Genomic DNA, 16095 nt, shown 5'->3' with positions numbered 1-16095 from the left:
TCAAGTTCTTGCTTGGGTTCTTGCTATGGCTTCCCTCAGTTTTGGAATGTAAGCTATATGCTGAAACAAACTAATTGTCTTCCTGGAGTTGCTTTTAATCAGAATTCGTTCTCACAATGAAACTAGAACAAACAGTACCTTGTCCTACTCTACTGTTCTTTTATATCTTGGGCCTATCAGCTTCTCTCAGAAGTCTTCTCTGACTCTGTGGACAACCCTTCACATTGCACTTGTGAACAGTCTTGCACAGTGCTACAGAATTCTCACCTGTACCATTGTCTACCTTGTGTATGAATCCAACTTGGCTGTGTTGAATATATTTGCTAGGACTTAGTAAACGGCATTTGAATCTTTGTAGGCAATCTTTATTTGTAGGTTATTGTTGAAACATGGTTTGATCAAGATTACAGGTGTTGATTTTCACTGAAAAGCTATTTTTTACTCATAGTCACCTAATATGAGTGATATTGCATCCCTTGAAAGGTCTCAGATGGAATCATTAAGTTCAGTGGTGATGCAGGAAGACCCAGGGAACACAAGAGGAAAGTCTTCATTGTGGTCTCTGGGAAAGGTGATGAAGGACAGCTCATGGTAGGCTTTTTGTATAATTACTTTGGGATCTGGAGTACACAGATGTCTCTGGTTGTTACTTTGTCATTTAATGATTACAAGGGATCAACATTTTCTTCCCAAATATATGCATTGGTGAGTTTTCTCATAGAAATTGTACTATTTTTGAATCTAAACTTGAGAGTTGACTAAATTTTGGATAGCCTTGGGAAGGCTACTTTCTCCCCAGTAAAGGCCAAGATGCCAGAGCATCAAGATCACTAAAACCAACAAAATATACTTAGAATACTGCTGCTCTTCCCTAGCTGTTTGTTGCCACTAGGAAAGAATGTTCAATATTGACAAGTTTCATATGTTTCAAGGAAATAAGAAACACAGTCTTTTGTGAAAGAAACTTGATATTGATCAGGATTTAAAAATAGAAAATCAAATCTAAAGCGTCAATGTGCATTAACACAATATCAGAGAGTTAAAATCCAACATCATGCAGAGTGTTTAACTGAGACACTGCATAACTTGTATGAGATGTATCCATACATAAGGAGATAATAAAAAATGCCAGATAACTTTGAGAGATGGCTCAATGGATAAAGATGTTTACCACCAAGCCTGATGCCTGAATGAGACATATGCTGAAGGGAGACAATAGATTCTTGCATGTTGTCCTCTGACTTCTACATACATCTTGAGACATGTGCACACACACACACAGACACACACACACACACACACACACACACACATACATTAAATAAATAAATCTAATAAAAAAACCAAAAAAGTTGAAGAAAAGAAAGTATCCAATAAATGTGATTTTGTCTGTATTTTAGTTTTAGGCTATCTGTTGTCACAAGGACTAGTATAAAGGTCTATTTAGTACAGTATAAAATATTGTCAAATATATTACACCATTTTCTTCTATCAATATATGAGGTAATAATGTATAATAATATATAGTATTCATCAAATAATAATTGTGTGTACATATGTATATGTAAAAAATAAAGGATAAATTTTGAATGACATATATAGCCATAGGGCCAGAAGGTGGCAGAGCTGTACAGTACACAAACCCAGGCTCCTAAATACACATAAGTTCAATGACCACTTTGCCACAGGTGTCTGTACTTTCTTAAATAAAGACAGTGATGTGAAAGGCAAATCTAATGTGTCACTAGTCATATGGAAGCATTTCTTGAATGAGATTTATTTTAAGAATGCTGCCAATAGGTAGTTTGGATCTATGAATCATGTACGAGATGTGAACATGATACAAATTGTTCTGCAATAGCTGATCAAATGGAGAAAATGACTATGAACATTAGTTACTGTATTTGTCTCCCTATAGTTACTAAAATCAGACATATTATCCTCAGATAACAGTCTAATAGGATTGAGTTCTAGTTTATCTAGTAACTGTCCACCTTCCTTCCTTAGACAAATCAAAAAGGCAAGAATATTTCCTGTGCACCATAAGCTCATTAGTTGCATATAAATCTAAATTGTCCCTATGTGCTTTGTAACATATTATAAAACATCATGTTCAATTTATTCTATTTTGCATTTTAGCTTACTTTAAACATGGATACTATGTAGCTGTATCTGTCCCTGCTTAAATGGTAAACTCACAGACTCAGAAAAATACAAGATGCTGGGCAAGAATGTTACCTGTTTGAGCATCCACACAGGGTAAAATAACTAGATAAGATACTGTATCACCAATTTTCTCACTCTGTGCACATCTATTTTTCAATAATCCCATGATTCTTACTTCTCCTGTTCACAAAAGTTCGCACATTCTTAGATAGGCAAATGGCACAATGCCCTATTCACAGTATTGTTGCCGAGTGTGTAAATAGAGCTAAGCCTTCCCATTTGGAACCTTTTCTTATCATTCCAAAATGTATTCAGAATCCACAGAGGGAGAGCTGTCTGTTTCCTTGGTTAAGATGATGTGAGCAACTCACCTGCTGCAATAAATTCTATCTAGCAAAGCATACTAAGGGCAGCACATTTAAAATGCTTCAGACCTCTAAGGGAGTAAGGAGAACACATAATCTTACCACTTTCTAGAAGAAATAGCAAGGAAACAACAAGCAAAGGAAAAAAAATAGATTGAAATGGAGCTTTGAGACATATTCAAATAATTGAGGCAGAATTTCCCTGGGAGCAGAGTTCTGTCCTAATATAGAATCTTACCACAAAAGCTAATGTTGTCTGTATGGACACAAAAAGTATAATTCTCACATCGAAGATGATTCTATACCCAAACAATGTGGAATATAGATTTAGGTTACTCTATCTTCCATGTACCAAGGTAATAACGTTTTCATCAAGTTTTATGAGAATGTAACAAAGGAAATCATAATTTGCAACACTTTTCAAATACATTGGCAGAAGCACGAATAGATACAGTGGAGAAACTTGTGCTTAAGGCTTCCCATGCTACCTGATGACATTCCTACACCTGTGATTGGTAGAAACTAGTCATCTGTTAAGTTGTTGCATTCCAAATTACTTCACCTGGTAGTGAAAGGATGTTAACTCAGATACAGAGTTGAGCAAGGAATGGCTATTAGGGTGTATGTGGAGGTGGGTAGTTAAACATAAATAATTCAATTCTTATTCCAGTTAAGTTTTCTATTGCTGAAATAAACACCAGGGTAAAAAGCAACTTTGGAAGAAAAGAGTTTATTTTGCTTCCAAGAAGGAACTCAAGGAAGGAAACTGAAGGCAGGAACTGAAGCAGAGGCCACAAAAACAAAAACAAAACACAAAACACAAAAAAGTGCTCTTTACAGGCTTGCTTTCCAGGGTTTTCTCAGCATGTTTACTTATACTTACCAGGACTACCTATCAATGTGGTCTGGCCCTCTCTCATCATTAATCAAGTATGTAGTTAGTTGTTTGTTTGTTTTTTTCTCTTTGTTTTTTGGGAGCTCACCACCCAACTCCCAAATAAATACATGGAGTCTTATTCTTACTTACAAATGCCAGGCCTTAACTTGGCTCATTTCTAGCCAGCCTTTCTAAACTCAAATTATATCCTATATGTCTTTTGCCTTTGGACTTTTATCTTTCTCTATTATACATAACTTTCTTACTCCATGTTGGGCAGTATGGTTGGATAGCTGGCCCTCGGCATCCTCCTCTTGTCTCTTATTCTATCATCTTTTCTTCCCAGATTTCTCCTCCTCTTTATTCTCTATGCTTGCCAGCCCTACCTATCCTTTCCCCTGCCTAGCTATTAGCCATTCAGCTCCTTATTATACCAATAAGGTATTGTAGACAGGCAAAGTAACACAGCTTCACAGAATTAAACAAATGTAACACAATAGAAGGCAACACATCTTGGCATCATTAAACAAATGTTCCACAGCATAAAAAAATGTGACAAATCTTCAACTAGTAATCTACAACACAGGTAAGTACCTCACAGACATGTCTACACTATAGCTGGTTCACAATTATGTGGATCTTCTAAGGACTGGTGTTTGCACTTTCCTGGGTTTGTACACAGCAGGATGACTCAGAGGAACCATCTCAGCAGAATAGTTCCATCACTGGAACTCCAGCAGGCCAGTCACATGCACTTTGTTTGCTGCTCACTTCAATCTTCTATAAACATTTGGTCATCCACTTGCCAGTTCCTTCTCAAGTAATAAGCCATGTAGACTTAGTTCTTTAATTTAGAGTCCACTAGTAGAAGACCCCAGTGAAGAAAATAAATTGAAAATTGTCCCAAAATTTTAAAGGAAAATATCTCTCTGTCTCCCTTTAAAAAAAAAAAAAAAAACTTTTATAAGAAGAATGAAAAATTCATACCAAATCTGGGGAGGATTTGTAAAAGAGTAAAATTTAAGAGGACTCTTTCACTTATGAAAACTGAATGCTAACATCAGCATATAAAATATAGAAACAAGAAAATGTTTATTTCAAAAATATGTAATTAGTAAGGATATTGAAACCAAGCATTATTCAGAATATTAATAGAACAAAGGACAAAGCATCAGCATGTTAAAAAGATAATAAATGCTTATGTTTCATACAACAAACACTTATAATAAAATGCTTCCATTAGGTAACAAGGAGACTAGGACTTTCTTAAACAGATAGCCACTAAAATACTAACTACAGTTAACTTTATACCTGGCAGTAAATATGAGAAACCAGGAAACTGAAACATAGTCTTGTTACTTAAGTGAGACCTATGATATAGGTGCAGCAAGAAAAAAATGAATAACAAGAGGTCATGCCCAATAATAAAGATGCAAAACTGCACTGATCTGTGGGTATCATTGTCTCTGTGTATGCAGAAGTATTAGCAAAATGCTAAACTGAATGCTAAGATGCAAAATCAGGTGTATTCTTCATCTGCACCAAAAAAAAAAAAAAAAAAAGGAATTTTGAGAGAAATCAATTGCCAAAGCATCAAAAGCATGGAAACATATTGTGGTGGTTTAAGTAAGAATGGCCCCCATAGGCTCATAGATTTGAATGCTCAATCATTAGTTAGTGGCTCTACTTAACAGGGATCAGGAAGTGTTGCCGTGTTGGAGTAGATATGTTCTTGTTGGTGGAAATGGGTTTCAAGTCAGCTCAGTGTATTCTTTTGCCTGTTGCCTGTGTGTCTAGATGTGAAACTCTCAGTTTCTAAAACATGTCTGCCTACATGATGTCATGCTTTCCAACACAATGACAATGAACTAAACATCTGAACTGTAAGCCAGCACCAATTAAATATTTTCCTTTATAATAGTTGCTGTGGTCATAATGTCTCTTAACCACAAGTGAAACTTGACTAAGACAGAAGTTGGTACCGTGGGCTGGGATATTGCTGTGACAGGCCTGGCATTGTTTCTTATTGGCAGAATATAGACTTTGGGACTTTGCTTTAGGAAAACAATTGAAAGCTTTAAGTGTAACTTAATGGGCCATACTAGTAGGAGCATGAAAGACAGTGGTCCTGAGAACAATGTGGATTATGATGACCTGTTTCAAGAGGTTTCAGAAGAAAGGGACATGAGCAAGTGTCCTGTGTTATTATTATTTTTTAATATTTTGATGAAGAATGTGGCTGCTTTTTACCCTGGTCTGAAAAGTGTGCTTGAGGTTAAATTGAAGAGTTTTATATTAATGGAGTTGGCAGAGGAGATTTTAATATGCCTAGTATTGATTGTGTTTTATGGTTGTTAGTGGCCAATCTTATGCAGATCTATAATCCAAAGGAGCAAGCTGAGCAAGAGAAAACACAAACTGTATACTTTGAGGAGAAAGGGGCCTCAGGCAAGGGGAATGGAGCTAAATCCTGTACCCAGGGCATTAAACAGACTAAAAAAAGTTATGATGATAAATTGGATAAATGGAGTGATGTCTTCAGGGCAAGACCCTACACAGCTAAGCTTCCAACTTCTGAAAAAGAATTAAAGAAAAGTTTAGGGCCAGGTGTGCTGGTACAAATCTTATTCACAGCACTCAAGCAGAGGCATGTAGATCTCCGAGTCTTAGGCCAGTCTGGTCTAACTGAGTAAGTTTCAGGACGGTTATTCTTAGATAGTAAAGGAAACCATCAAAACCAGAAAGTCTGTCAAGATGCATTTTAATGAGGGGTCCATGTTCCAGCCCTAGCAAGCAGCAGAACTTGACAGCTTTGGTCATGTGATTCTGGCTCCAGAGTCAAGGATACAAGAAAAGGGTGGTGATATCTCCCTCCATGGCTAAATAAAACTGCTGAGGCCAGTCATGTGTCATGTGTCAGGGGTGTTTCACATGTAGGCCCAGAGGGGCTTTTGTGTGAAGCTGTGAAAGTGAACCTTGGATTTCTTTGAAAATCTCAAGAAGTTAGAGGGCTGTGGGATGGTCTTTCTATATGCTGTGAAAATGTGTTGCTACCATTGGTTAATAAAGAAGCTGCTATGGCCTATGGCAAGGCAAAGTAGAGCCAGTCAGGGAATCCAAGCAAACAGAGAAGGAGGAGAAGGCTGAGTCAGAGGAGATGCTGTGAGTTGCCACCCAGGAAGCAAGATGTAATGGGATACAGGTAAAGCCACAGAACACGTGGCAATACATAGATAAATAGAAATAGGTTAAGTTGTAAGAGCTAGTTGATAATGAGCCTGAGCCATAGATCAAACAGTTTATAATTTATATAATTCTGTATGTTTTTTGGGACTAAATGGCTACAGTACTGGGCAGGACAGAAATTTCCACTTATGTTCGAGATGCCAGTTCTGTGGAATACCTGCCAAGGAAAGCAGCAGACTGGTTGTAAAACAGCCCAAGAAGGAGAAATATGCTGCAGTCAACAAAGCTGAAAGGAAATGGAGATATAAAGAACCGTTTGACATTAGACATGGAGATGCAGAGTTTGGAAATTAGGCAACTGGTTTTAGGTCTTGCTTTGGTCTTGTATTTCCTCACTGCTCTCTTTCTTCCCTGTTGGAATGGTAAAATATATTCTGTGTCATTGCATGTTGGAAGAATATGATCTATTTTTTAAATTTTGATTTTACAGAGGATTACAGTAAAGAGATTGCCACGAGTCTTAGAAAACACTTTGAACTTTGGGCTTTTAAACACTGTTGAGACTATTAGAGACTATGGAGATTTTTGAAGGTGGGCTGAATACATTTTTGTGCTATGACATGGCTACAAGTCCCCGGGGTCAGGGAGTAGAATGTGGTGGTTTGAATAAGAGTGGTCACCATAGACTTCTAGCTTTGAATGCTTCATCATTAGGAAGTTGTGCTACTTGACAGGGATTTGTAGGTTTGGCATTGATAATGTATGTGTGGACTTGTTGGAGGAAGTGTGCCACTTGGGGTGGGCATTTGGTTTCAAATGCTCAAACCAGGTCCAGTGTCTTCCTCTACCTACAGCTTGAGATGTAGAACTCTCAGCTACTGTCCAGCACTATGTCTGCCTGTATGACATCACGCTTCCTGTCATAATGATAATGGACTAAATCTCTGAACTCTAAGCAAGTCTCAATTAAATATTTTCCATTATAAGAGAGTAGTCATGGTCATTGTGATTCTTTATTGCAATAGAACATTGACTAAAACACATATCTACTCCAGTTTTGTAAGATTTTGGAAAGAGAATTTTAATGCATTATAGATATAGCTGAAAAGCTACATGGTCAGAGGTCACAATATGTTAACATTTCTTTGTTGGTATAGACAAATGTTAATTGTAAATATCTACAGAGCACATATATTGTCTACTGGCAAGATTTTTTTATATTTAAGTGGATGTACAAAGAACCAAATTATCAAACAATCTTGGTGAATAATAAACTAGGAGAATTTTTTAAGTATCAAGAATTATTAAATGTGTATGAATGAAATTAATGCTATGATTTGGGAGATAAAAGTGATAAATGAATAAGGCAAAATAAAGTATTGATTGAAGAAATACTGCCTCATGTGTTGAACAATCAATGCATAACACTATTAGTAATACAAAAATGAGGAAACATGAAGAATTTTGGCTGTTGATATTCAAGTACATTAATATCTCTACTTATAAAATATATGTTATGCACCAGAAGTTACTTAATGTAGGGCTAAATTATAGAAAATATTTACTAATGAGGATCTCAAAAAGAATAAGAATGAAACTGATTAAGGACTCTAATACAAATAGCAACATGAAGAAAACACAATGTGGCATGGGATGTGGCATTCAAAGCATTTCAGCAGACCATAACAGGTAAGTAATTCCTACAAATTAGTAAGGAAACCCCATGGTTTGAAAAGAACAGAATATGTTAATGCTCCATCAGCATGTGAAAGATGATTGACCCCAAAACTTATCAGCAACACACCAAATAAATACTGTCATAAATGACCAGAATGGCTAAAGTGTAAAGCTGAATATATCTTCGTAAGAATGTGGAATTTGGGAAAACAGTCTCACATAAATATAATTTGCTATACCTCCTCTTTTCAAAATGATTGAGAACATTTATTTTCCTCAAAATGTTATACAAGTCAGGAATGGTAGTATCTGTAATATCAGCACTAAGAAGGCCAAAAGAGGGGATTTAGACTGTGAAGCCAGCTAAACTACAAATGACCCTGTCTACCTGTCTTAAGTTTCTCTCTCTCTCTCTCTCTCTCTCTCTCTCTCTCTCTCTCTCTCTCTCTCTCTCTCTCTCTCCGTCTCTCTCTCTCTCTCTCTCTCTCTATATATATATATATATACATACACATATATGTATATACACACACACATATATATACATATATGTATATATACACACATACATACATAATATATATGTATATGTGTATATATATATATATATTTCACATACACGCATACATACATACACACACACACACACCACACACACACACACACCACACACACACACACACCACACACACACACACACACACCACACACACACACACACACACACACACACCACACACACACACCACACACACACACACACCACACACACACACACCACACACACACACCACACACACACACACACACACACACACACACACACACACACACACACACACACCTGACCTTAACTCATATGCAGAAAAGTTAAATTTACTTATACAGCTACCATTGCAACATGATAAAACTTTTATTTCAGGCTGTCCATTTCTTTGTCCTTATCATTTCCTACACTAGGCCTGGAAATTATTCATATCCAGTTTTGTGTGTGGCAGAATGAAAACCTTACAGCATCTCTATGGATCTATCCAGCATTTAGCTCTTCAGTCTCACTTTTATCAATTGGCTATGAGATCTGTCTAAATTTCTACAGGTTTTGCTTTCTGTTCCTTATTGCTGTTTAAGCCTTTGCTCACTTACACAGTTGATAGCTTTTGGGTTATTTCAAGATAATTTTCTTTGTGCACAAACACATTTCATATAATACTTACCTACAGAAAGTTTGGGTGAATATGATAGTTTTCTCATCAATAAATAGCAACAGGTGGGATTCTTGAGCAATGCAGTCTATTTTTTATCATGGCATCTTATTAAACATCCCTTTCTAGTGTTTTGGATCTATCAACAACACATCAAAATATGACAACTCTACATTTTTATTTTTTTATTTTTATTTTCACAGTTCTAATAGATGTGCAGAGGTGTCACATTGTAAAATTAATTGTCAGTTTCCTAATGCTCTGTTTATGATCATGTCTGGTTGCATTAACTCTGAGAAGTGTATGTATTTGGGTCTTTTGCCACCCTCTCTCCTCTGAAAAGTAACGTCAAGAGCCCAACCACACAACATTCACCTCTCAAAAGAATACTATTTCTTTTATATGGAGTGTCACAGTTCTGTGACAACAAAAGAGCAAGGGGTTCATCAACAATGCATTCGTAAGAATTTCTTGAGTCTGTAGCTTGGGATCTTTTTTTTTTTTAATGAGTAACACTTTTACAGAAATAGAAGCTTTTTATTTTCTGACTTCAATTTTATTTTCACTGTTCTAAAGACTGTACTTTTGATATTGTATCTAAGAAACCTGTGACTCATCTGAAATCACACATGAAATTATCCCATCTTGTGTTGGTTCAAACTTTATAATTTTAATCTTTGCATTCAAAAATGTGATTCATTTTTACTTAATTTCTGTATGGATTAATGGGTCAATATTCTTTATTTTGCATGTGGATGATCAATTCTTATAGCCATGTTTGTTGAAAATACTATCCTTCTTCCGTCAGATTGCCTTTGAACCTTTTCTGAAAATCAATTGATCTTATTTGTGCAGGTTATTTCTAGACTCACTGTTCTGCTCCGTTGATTGATGTATCTTTGCTCTGTCACTAGGAGGCTTTCTTGATTACTATAGTTTTAAGCTACATCTTGAAAGCAGTCCTCCTCCAATTTTGTTATTGCTTCTAAAACTTTAAAAGATATTTTTCTGTTGTTTCTGATTCTCAAAACAAATTTAGAATGTGCTTGTTTGTTATTTTTAAAAGGTTCTGCAAGCATTGTGGAGGGTGCTGTCTTTACTATGCAAGACAGTGGTTCTCACCTGGTGGGTCATGGCCCATTTTGGGGTTGACTGTTAGATAGCCTGCATATCAGATATTCGCATTACACTTTATAACAGTAGTGAAATTACAGTTATGAAGTAGCAACTAAATAATTTTATATTTGAAGACCACCACAATGTGAGAACTGTATTAAAGGGTCACAACATGATGAAGGTTGATACCCACTATCATAAACAATTATTTAAGAAGCAAAATATCTTACCACTTCATGGCAAGTTATTATCGTTGATTTTGGATACCCTCCAGGAGAAGACCCAATTGCTGAAGACCAAATGTACTTGAGTCACAGGATATGGTAAGCTCAACCTGGTAGTGACTTGGAATCTTTATCCCCGCTGGCTAGCTTTTTAGTGCTGAAAATAGCAATGTACGCTAGAGGGAAAGAAATGTAAAAAAAAAAAAAAATGGTTTTATCCATATGTGAATCTATCAAGCTACACTAATGGTTTACCTGGCAAATTATGTCCACTCTTCCAATAGTGGCATCAATATTATGGAATTAAACCAGCCACTTCCATATTGGATTTGGCACCTACTCCAAAACATGGACCCATGCCTCATACCATTGGCCATGAATTCATGAATGGTTAAGTCATAGTCCTTATGGGAGAAATCCACTACTATTATTTTGCTAAATAAACTTAAGATTAAAATTCCTTCTGAGCAATATCTTTATACATATGGATTAGTGCATTTCTCAATCCATATCAGAAAAGCTTCTTGCAGTAGATAGTAATTAATCCAGGAACCCACAGCTCTATATGTATCACACCCCTCCTTCTGAAGACTCTGGAATCCTTGTGAAAGAGAGAGAAGAAATATTATGAGAGCCAGAGGCAAGGAAACAGAGTTTTCTGGACAGGACAGGGCAGTTACACATATAAACTTAGAGTGGCTGTGGCTACATTCACAACCCAGTGAAAATTTCAACATGAACTGGAGAGGAAGTATTGACAAATGATGGTTGTTGGGAGAGAAACAGTCAGCTCTCTTTAAATACGCAGCTCCAAGAGGCAACTCACATTCACATAGATGGCTTTACACCCATGAATACACTCCCAGCACTAAGTAAATTCAGTGCTTTACCAAAAAGAACACATTAAATTTGGAGCCAAAAGTGGTGTGAGTTATAGGGGAGGAAACTATTGATGGGATAGGGATTTGATCAGAACACATTACATGCAAACAATATTTAAAAAACTGATAACTTACAATTACTGAACTTTGTAACACATGATACAACAGCTTATTTCTAAACTAATTTGTACTTGGTTTGAATTTTCTCACATATATAATATGTATAACTATGATATCTATGCTTATATCAAAATATTCATAATTAAGTTCATTTGTGAAAGTTACATGGCATTTTGGTTTTCTTATCAATTTCCAGTTTCCACTGATACATATACACACATATATATGCATATATATATATACCACACACACACCACTGGTTGATGTGTATTTCCTTTAAATTCTATAGTCCCCTAAAATCCTTTAATTGCTATTGGTTTTGTAATGCACAAAATTACAGTCACAACACAGTTTTCCCTTCAATATATTGTTAGGATTGATTTACTGGCATCCTGAAACCCTGTTTCTGTGTTGATATTCATTTTGATTGGCCATATCTTTAATATGCATCCCTTGTAAGGTCATTCTCTGCTACTGAACATTCAGAATAATGTTGCTGTCCTAAAATGGATTCAGAATTGCTTTTCTCTTTTTCTTATTTCTTTTGATTTTTTTGTATAGATTAAAGGTATGATTTGCAAAGAAGCAGCAAAAAATGCAAGGACTGAATTAAAAAATGTTTAAATAAAGTGAATATAAAAATATCAGAAAGAAACTGTTCCTGCAGATTTAACACAGATAAAAGTGGAAATATTTTTTACAAAAGAAAATTTCAAAGCACACTAATCTAATCAAACTACCTTTTTGTCCCCTCTCTCTAATGGCTGATATTACTTCACGCACTTAGGATAATTCTTTAAGTGTATAAATTATTGGATCTGAAGTGTTTTTTTCCTTCTTTTGTAAGTTACTTCTTATCCACAATGGTAGAATTCTTAGATTATCTATTTGCTATTTATTGGGTTTTATTAAGTTGTGCCCTACAATTTTCTGTTTCCCAAGTTGCAGAATTTTCAGATAAATGATTACTTTTAATGACTTTAGGTTTTTCACTACTCTGGTTACAGATTCACTGCCATTTGCTCCCCATATTCAGATTGGCTATATAACATTTTCTTTTTTGAGGGGCAACCTAGTTAAATATTTACCTGTAGTAATAATCTTTTGTTTCATTATTTTCCTTTTGATCTTTTCCTTTGTTTGTTTGTTTGATTGTTTCTTTCTTTACTTATTATTTTAGATGGACTAAGTGTCATTTTTATTAATTTTTTCATTTATTTTACATGCCAATCACAGTTACTCCTCCCTCCTCCCATCCCTTTCTGCCCCACCTCTCTTCTATCCACCCATCCACTCCTCCATCTCCCTTGAGAAAGGGGCAACCTTCTCATGGAAGTCAACAAAGCATGGGATTTCAAGATGGTGCAGGACCAAGCTCCCCCCACACCCCCAACACACACACACACACACACACACACACACACACACACACACACACACACACACCCACACACACACACACATATCAAGGCTGGGCAAAGCATCCCAGCATGAGGAATAGGTTCCAAAAATCTAACTCATGCACCAGGGCCTGGTCCTGATCTCACTGCTAGGAGCCCCACAAACACACCAAGATACACAACTGTCATGCATATGCAAAGGGCCTAGGTTGGGTCCATGTGGGCTCCCTAGCTGCCAGTCCAGAGTGCATGAGCTCCCACTAGCTCCGGTTAGCTGCTTCTGTGGGTTCCCCTGTCATGATCTTGACCCCCCCTTGCTCATACAATCATTTCTTCCTTTCTTCAGCTGGACTCAGAGGTAGGCCCAGTGCTTGGCTGTGGATCTCTGCATCTGCTTATATCAGTTACTGAATGAAGGCTCTCTGATGACAACTAGGGTAGTCACCATTCTGAGTACAGAAGGCCAGTTCAGGCTCCCTCTCCACTGTTGCTAAGTCTTAGCTCAGTTCATCCTTGTGGATTCCTGGGAGATTCCCTGCCACTAGGTTTCTCCCTAACCCCCAAATAGCCCCCTCTATCAAGATCTCTCTTTCATCACTCTCTTTCCTTCCAGCCCCCAACTCAACCAACTGGATCCCTCCTGTTCTCATCACACCATCCCCTCCCTTCCATGCCCCCATCCCCCCTGCACCGAGTTTACCCAAAAGATCTCATCTATTTCCCTGATCTATTTCCCCTTTCCAGGGAATTCTTTTTTTTTTTAAATTTTCGAGGCAGGGTTTCTCTGTGTAGCTTTGCGCCTTTCCTGGAACTCACTTGGTAGCCCAGGCTGGCCTCGAACTCCACCTGATTCTGCCTCCTGAGTGCTGGGATTAAAGGCATGCGCCACCACCGCCTGGCTTTTTTTTTTTTTTTTTTTAAAGATTTATTTTTTCATTATGTATACAGAAGAGGGCACCAGATCTCATTACAGATGGTTGTGAGCCACCATGTGGGTGCTGGGAATTGAACTCAGGACCTATGAAAGAGCAGTCAGTGCTCTTAATCTCTGAGCCATCTCTCAAGCCTCTCCCCACTTTGTCAGAGCTGAGGACCGAACCCAGGGCCTTGTGCTTGCTAGGCAAGCGCTCTACCACTGAGCTAAATCCTCAGCCCTCCTTTCCAGGGAAGTCTATACATCCCTCTTAGGGTCCTCTTTGTTGCCTAGCTTCTCAGGTGCTACGGATTGTATGTAGCCTGCTTATCCTTTGCTTTACATCTAATATCCACTTATGAGTGAGTACATAACATGTTTGTTGTTGTGGGTCTGGGTTACCTCACTCAGGATAATTTTCTTCTAGGTCCACCAATTTTTCTGCAAATTTCATGATGTTATTATTTTTGTTTTTGTTTTTCTTAACCACTGAATAATGCTCCATTGTGTAAATGTACCTTTATCCATTCTTTGATTGAGGGACATATAGGTTGTTTCCAGGTTCTGGATATTATGAATAATGATTCTATGAACATAGCTGAACGCTTGCATCCTTGTGTTATGATTGAACATCCGTTGGGTATATGCTCAAGATTGGTATAGCTGGATCTTGAGGAAGATTGGTTCCCAATTTTCTGAGAAAGTGCCATATTGATTCTAAATTGGCTATACAAGTCTGTACTCCCACCAGCAGTGAGGAATGTTCTTACTCCATGTCCTCTCCAACATAAGCTGTCATTTGTCTTAGCCATTCAAACAGGAGTAAGATGGTACCTCAAAATTGGTTTGATTTTCATTTCCCTGAAAACTATGGTTGTTGAACAGTTCTTTAAATGTATCTTGGCCATTTGAGATTCTTCTGTTGAGAATTTTCTGTTCAAATCTATACTCTATTTTTTTAATAAATATTTTTTTCTTTATTATTATGTGTTTTAAATTTTATACATCAGCCATCAACTGAAGAATGGATAAAGAAAATATGGTACATATACACAATGGAGTACTACTCAGCAGAGAAAAACAATGACATCATGAGGTTTGCAGGCAAATGGATGGATCTAGAAAAAATCACCCTGAGTGAGGTAACCCAGACTCAGAAGGACAAACACGGTATGTACTCACTCATAGGAGGATACTAGATGTAAAACAAAGATGACTAGACTGCTACACAACTCCAGGGAGGCTACCTTGAAAACGGGACCCTAGGAAAGACCCAAGGATCACCCAGTGACAGAGAAATGGATGAGATCTACATGACCTGGATGACAGTGGAAATAATGAAGGGCAAGATTTGAAGCAAAGAAAGCTCAGGGGATCAGGAGATCCTAGCTGGATCAAGAACAGAAAGGGAGAACGAGGAATAACAGACCATGATAAATGAAGACCACATGAGAACAGGTATACTCTATTTTTAAATGAATTATTTGTTATTTTGATGTCTAGTTTTTTTTTTAATTCTTTATATATTTTGATAAACAGCCCTCTGACAGATATGGGGTTAGTAAAGATATTTTTTCATTCTGTAGGCTGCCATTTTGTTTTGTTGACAGTGTTCTTTGCCTTATAGGTTTTCAGTTTTAGGAGATCTCAGTGTTGGTGCTACTGGTGTTACATTTAGGAAGTTATCTCCAGTGCCAGTACATTCAAGGCAACTCCTCCACTTTCTCTTCTATCAGGTTCAGTGTAACTAGACTTATGCTGAGGTCTTTGAACCACGCGGACTTGAGTTTTTGCAGGGTGATAGATATGGTTCTATTTGCATTCTTTTACATATGAAAATCAAGTTATGCCATCACTATTTGTTGAAGATGTTTTCTTTTTAGCATTGTATAATTTGGGCTTCTTTGTCAAAAATCAGGTGTTCATAGTGGTGTGTATTTACACCATGATCTTCAATTTAATTCTACT

This window comes from Onychomys torridus, chromosome 16 (genome assembly GCF_903995425.1).
Source record: "Onychomys torridus chromosome 16, mOncTor1.1, whole genome shotgun sequence".
NCBI lineage: Eukaryota > Metazoa > Chordata > Mammalia > Rodentia > Cricetidae > Onychomys > Onychomys torridus.
Note: the sequence above shows the minus strand (reverse complement) of the source record.